Genomic DNA, 6000 nt, shown 5'->3' with positions numbered 1-6000 from the left:
ACTTTAGATAATAACAGAGTTATGGAAATTGGGCGGTAATCAGTGGGACTTGAGCTACCACAAACACATTTACATAGAGGAGTAACATTACCAATTCCCCAACAAGTGCTAAAAGCTCCTCTTCTTGCTAACTTGCGCAAAATAACAGATAACTTTGGAGCTAAGAAATCTGCTGTCTTTATAAAAAAACATAGGAAAAATACCATTTGGGTCTACACCTCTATAAGCATCAAGGTCCATCAACAGAGCTTTAATCTCACGAGATCGAAAAGCTAAACTAGTTAGTTTAGCCTCAGGAAAACCGGAATGAGGAAGTTCAAGTTTTTCATTACTCTGTTTACTGTCAAAAACATCAGTCAAAAGGGTTGCCTTTTCCTTTGGACAGTGAATGACTGAGCCATCTGGTTTAAGTAAAGGAGGAAGTGTTGCATCAACACCAACGAGTGCAGATTTAAGGGTAGACCACCATTTATATTCCTGAGTTGTACCAGAAAAGGTTTGGTTTATGGTCAAATTGAATTACTTTTCAGTTGAGGCATAAACTCTCTGAGCAAAAGCTCGAAGCTGAGTATAGTTATTCAAGGTCAAATCCGATCTGTTACCCTTCCAAAGATGATAGGCTTCCTGCTTCTCCAAATAAGCATGTCTACAATCATCACAACCATGGTTTGTCCTTCACTCGGTACCTTAGCACACGAGAAGGGATACGCCTATCAATTATTTCGACTAGATTCACAGTCAAAGGGACAACAAGATCTATACTACTATATAATTGTAACCAATTCAAGCACAAGAGATCATGCAAAATCCCATTCCAGTCTGCTTGGGATTTCATATAAATTTTACAAGAGTATGATACATCAGGGACAGGCTGCTCAGTCTTCACTACTAATGAAATCAAGGCATGATCAGATTTCCCGACTGGAGAACCAACCTTACTAGTTATAACGCCAGGGGAGTCAGTGTATACGAGGTCCAAGAAATTACCAGACCTGTGAGTAGCTTCATTTATGATTTGCTCACAGCCTGATTAAAAGGCAAAGTCTAAAGCTCTTACCCCATGGCGATCGGTAGGAGAGATAGAACTTAACCACTCCCTATGGGAGCCTTAAAATCACCAATAATGACAAAAAAAAGCCTTTCTATCATCTTCTTGTACCTTAGCCATAATGGTAAGAAGACAATCGAAGATAGAATCATCCATGTCTGGGTTCCGGTAAATTAAACACATAAAAGTTGTTATGCCTGCCACAAACTTTTATTACCTGAATCTCATGACATCCACATTGATAGCAGGAATTATGAGAAGCAGGGTACTCAGTCCTAATATACACCGCCATTCCCGACCCTAGGGATGGCATCACGTTTCAGCATTATTGGCTTCTTAATCCTGCGTAAGTAACCTTATTTTGTTGATCCGCCGTCAGTAATCTGGCACCTGTACGGTGACCTCCATTTTCAGATCAAATAACTCCTTTATTATTAAAGATATTAAACAACTGAAAACTGCACATTGATCACTAATCATTCCTTAATACTATGTTAGAAGTAAAGATAACATGACTTTTTTAATATTAATTACAAATATTTTGAAAAAATAACTACACAAAAATATATACATTCACAAAACAGACCATAAATTTATTTACACTTAACCTATAATACTTTGGTGACCTGTATATTGAAGATAGATTATATGGGAATATCCATGCCAGTTTTCAAGACCCCTGGACCAAAAACACCAAATCTGTGACTGGCGTGAAAAAAAAAAGGAAATAATTTTGGGCTAAAAAAAAACCATACTTTAAAAATGTCCCCTGTAATCCACCTAAATATCAAAATATTTCTATGATATCTTACACAATTGTGAAATGACCATTCTAGAATACAAAGCAGGTAAAAAAAGTTAATCTGAGTAATTAAAAGCTTCCAAAAAAAAAAAAAAAAAGATTTCTTCCGGGAGGGCCATTTTACATAAGGTATTTTCCCTATTGCTCTATCAGAAATCAATATAATACCCTCAAATTATATGTGGATACCAAATATACATTCTAGAATACAATACAAATAAAATAAACTGAATATGAATACTTAAAAAATTCCAAAAAACAAAAACAAAAAATTCTTCCGAGAGGGCCATTTGACATAAGGTATTTTCCCTATTGCTCTCACAAAAATCAATATAAGGCCCTCAAATTATATGTGGATACTACATATACATTTCAGAATACAAGACAACTTAAAAAAAAAAAACTAAATATGAATGCTTAAAAGATTCTAAAAAACAAATAAAATATCTTCTGAGAGGGCCATTTGACATAAGGTATTTTCCCCATTGCTCTTTCGGAAATCAAGACCCTCAAATTATATGTGGATACCACATATACATTCTAAAATACAGGACAAGTAAAAAAAAAAAAAAAAAACTAAATATAAATACTTAAAAGATTCTAAAAAAAAAAATTCTTCTGAGAGGGTCATTTGACATAAGGCACAAGGGGTGGCACAGGGGTGGCACTTGGTTATGGCACAGGGGTGGCACTTGGTTATGGCACAGGGTGGCACTGGGTGATAGCACAGTGGTGGAACTAATGTATGGCACAGTGGTGGAACTAATGTATGGCACAGGGGTGGAACTGATGTATGGCACAGTGGTGGAACTGATAGATGGCACAGGGATGGCACAGGGATGGCACTGGCCTAAATTTCCTTCTTGGATGGGAATCTTTTTGGCATCTTCAAAAACTGAAAAGGGAAAAAAAAAAACTTTAGTTTTCATTTATTTATCGGACTCATGGTAACAAAATCAAAATAAGGCAACACTATTCGCCGGTTCTAACTCAAAATCTCATTAACTTTTATAAATAACACTGAGATATATATCAAAATGTAAAAGTATACAATTTTAAAGTTTGTACTTTGTTCGGTAATAAGGTACCCACCTGGTGACCAAGCAAACTTTGAAGGGCTATGAGCCGGTGAATTCCTGGACACATCCGTCCGCGATCGAATCACAACACAAACTGACACCGCGCACCTCAACCCGGAGGGGAAAAACTGAAATATCCCGCCTAATCTTGAAAAATATGGTTAAGCGCATGCGCTCGGTCCCCGAATAGGGTCCATATTACGTACGCAGGGTTAAAACCAGCTATAAGGAGCTCAGATGAGTGCCTCATATTAGAAACCAAAGTTTCTGAGCACAAAAGAATATCATACTGTCTGGACGCAACTGTAAGGTCTTGAATATTTGACGAAATCTAGGACGTACTGGCCCTTGTCATATTCAAAACTTATATAGGTCTTCTGGGCAGTATGTTGCGATCATTCAACTTCTGTAAATGTTTTGGTAGTTTTGATTGTTGGTAAATACTTAGGACAATGGTACCTAGAAAAAAGAAATCATAGTCTCAGCATGAGCAAAAGGGAAGCAAAAATAGACTTCATGATACAGGAAGTTAGGAAGTATGGCGACAGTAACAGAGTAGGAGATTTGACATTGCTAGTGAGAACTGAGAATAAAGATCTATGAGACAGTAGTAGTACCTACAATGTTTGTAAATATTGAGAAATGGGGTGTAATAACAGAATAAAAAATGAAAGAACTAGAGAGTATACAGTACAAAATTATGAAAGGAATGTCTGAACAGGTTGTTACCACACCATACTTGGGGCTAATAGCAGAAACAGGAATATGGCCAACTGAAAATAAGATAGAGTATAAAGAGGTGATGCTATTTCATAACATCAGATGACAAACAGCTAGTTAAGGAGGTAGTGGAACATCAAATAAGAAAACCATATGGGGAATGTTGGAGGAAAAGTATCATAGAAATATGCAATAAACATGATATTAAAATTGAAGTAAGAAAGTGTAAAAAAACAAGAACTCAAAAGAAATGAAAAGTAAAGTGGCAAGTGAAATTAAAAGAAAATAGAAGAAAAGAAAGCAGAGATGACCCAACAGAGGTTTGTGAATAGTAATGGTAGATGAGATTACACAGGAGAACTTAACACTAATGAGGCCGTAATATTTATGAAAACAAGGTTAAATATGCTAAAATTAAACGAAAATTATAGAAACAGGAATGATAATGATAGGCTTTGTGTGTTATGTAGAGAGGCAGAGGATACTACTGAGCATGCTTTTAAATGTAATGAGTTAAGGAAATTTAGAAATAACAACGTCGAACTAAGGAATTTAGAACCCACAACTAAAGAGGTTGCCCGGTATATTGGAAAGGTCCTATAAGTTAGAAGTAAGCGCATGCAAGCTATGCTGTCTGTGGAGAAGGTAACTAATGATAATGAATTTTCTGCAAATTACAGCGCTTTGCACCTACTACGCTTTATCTGGTAGTGTGCCCAGAATTAGTGTTGTGGAGAGAGCAAAGAGGAGGAACAACGTGAACAATCTGTAGAGTATGCACATCTGAAGGAAGAACAGGGGAGGAGGCACCACCTACCATGATACATATATTCCTATAATTACGGAGCACTAATTAGTTTACACAAATCATTGCATTAAGAGCAGAAGCGTTGCCCTCCTGCCACACTAGATATTAAAATAAAACTCAACTATGTGATATTTATCACGGAAGACAACACAAATGCTTTGGTGAAAGACGTGTTTTTTGTGTATTCTTGAAAAACACCTTCTGAGATAATCAACAGTGTTATGGGCTGTCATTCCAAGAAAGAAGAGTAAAATAATCAAACAATATCCGTAAGTTCTGAATTTAAATATCTGTAGGACACCATCAACGTAAATGATATAAATAAAGTAACCAAGTCTTGGGACAAAATATGGGAAGAATATGTGTAAATGTAAGTCCGGTGTAACTTTACTATAGATGGAAACCATAGATATCCTTCCACAATTATGAAGGAGAAACCTTTCATGGAAAGGCACAAGATTCAAAGCTACATTTTTTAGAAAAAAAAAAATAACACTACTGTATATTTGCAGTGGAAGAAGAAATTTGAAACTTAAGATGTGAAGAGGAAGAAACTCTAATGCATTTCTTGTAAGACTGCAAAATAACATATCACAAAAAAAATTAGGGCATTTGGGACCTCATACTTTAAAGAAAAAAGACATTAAAAGCCTGTTACTGTTTGAAATAGCAAATGAGGAATTAGTGTGACTGTCATTAGTTACCAACTACACAGACAGGACAGCTTGCAGAATTTTATTTCTAACTTCCCTAGCCTGGATAATATATCGGGCAATTTCTTTGGTTGGCGATTCTAATGTCCTTTATTCTATGCTACTGCTTCTAAGTTTTCGTAATTCTCTACAGCTAAGCAAAACTTTACAAATGCTCTAACATATCATCTGCTTCTCTCTCCACAACACACAAAGCTTGTCAATTTCTTTCCTGTTTCTATAAATTTATTTTAAATCCACCATGTCTAACCTTGTCATTCTTATGATAGCTTACTTAGTTTCAAGTTCACCTATGTAATCTTTTCTGCCATTGCCATTTCCAAAACCCCAACTTGGCAATTTCTTCTTTCTTTTCTTCTATTTTTCTAAATTTTACTTTTGAATGTATTATTTCTTTCTTGGGTTCTTGCTTTCAATATTTTCAAACCAATTCAATTTTAAAGAATAATCACACAGGACCGCCGTTACCAAACTGTCGATCGACGAAACATAATACAGTATTAGACTGACTGAGATTACATAGGGAAAAAAATAAGAGAACTTAACACTAATGAGGCCGAAATAGTTATGAAAACAATGTTGAATATGCTAGAATTAAAAGAAAGTTATAGAAACAGGAATGATAATGATAGGCTTACTGTGTTGCGTAGGGAGGCAGAGGATACAACTGAGCATTTTTTTTAACTGTAATGAATTAAGGAACTTAGAAATCCCAACTAAAGTGGTTACCTGCTATATTGCAAAGGTCCTAGAAGTTAGAAATAAAAGTATGCAAGCTGTGCTGTCTGTGTAGGAGGTAACTAATGATAATAAATTTTCTACAGATTGCA

At 35.6% G+C, this 6000-nt stretch overlaps 1 pseudogene; it reads right to left on the bottom strand.

Annotated features, from left to right (window-relative positions):
• Window positions 1-6000, bottom strand: part of LOC137623450 (uncharacterized) — a 107222-nt pseudogene that overhangs the window by 96679 nt on the left and 4543 nt on the right.

The sequence above is a fragment of the Palaemon carinicauda genome, chromosome 30 (genome assembly GCF_036898095.1).
Source record: "Palaemon carinicauda isolate YSFRI2023 chromosome 30, ASM3689809v2, whole genome shotgun sequence".
In the NCBI taxonomy this organism is placed as follows: Eukaryota; Metazoa; Arthropoda; class Malacostraca; order Decapoda; family Palaemonidae; genus Palaemon; species Palaemon carinicauda.
This window is presented reverse-complemented; position numbering and strand designations above follow the sequence as displayed.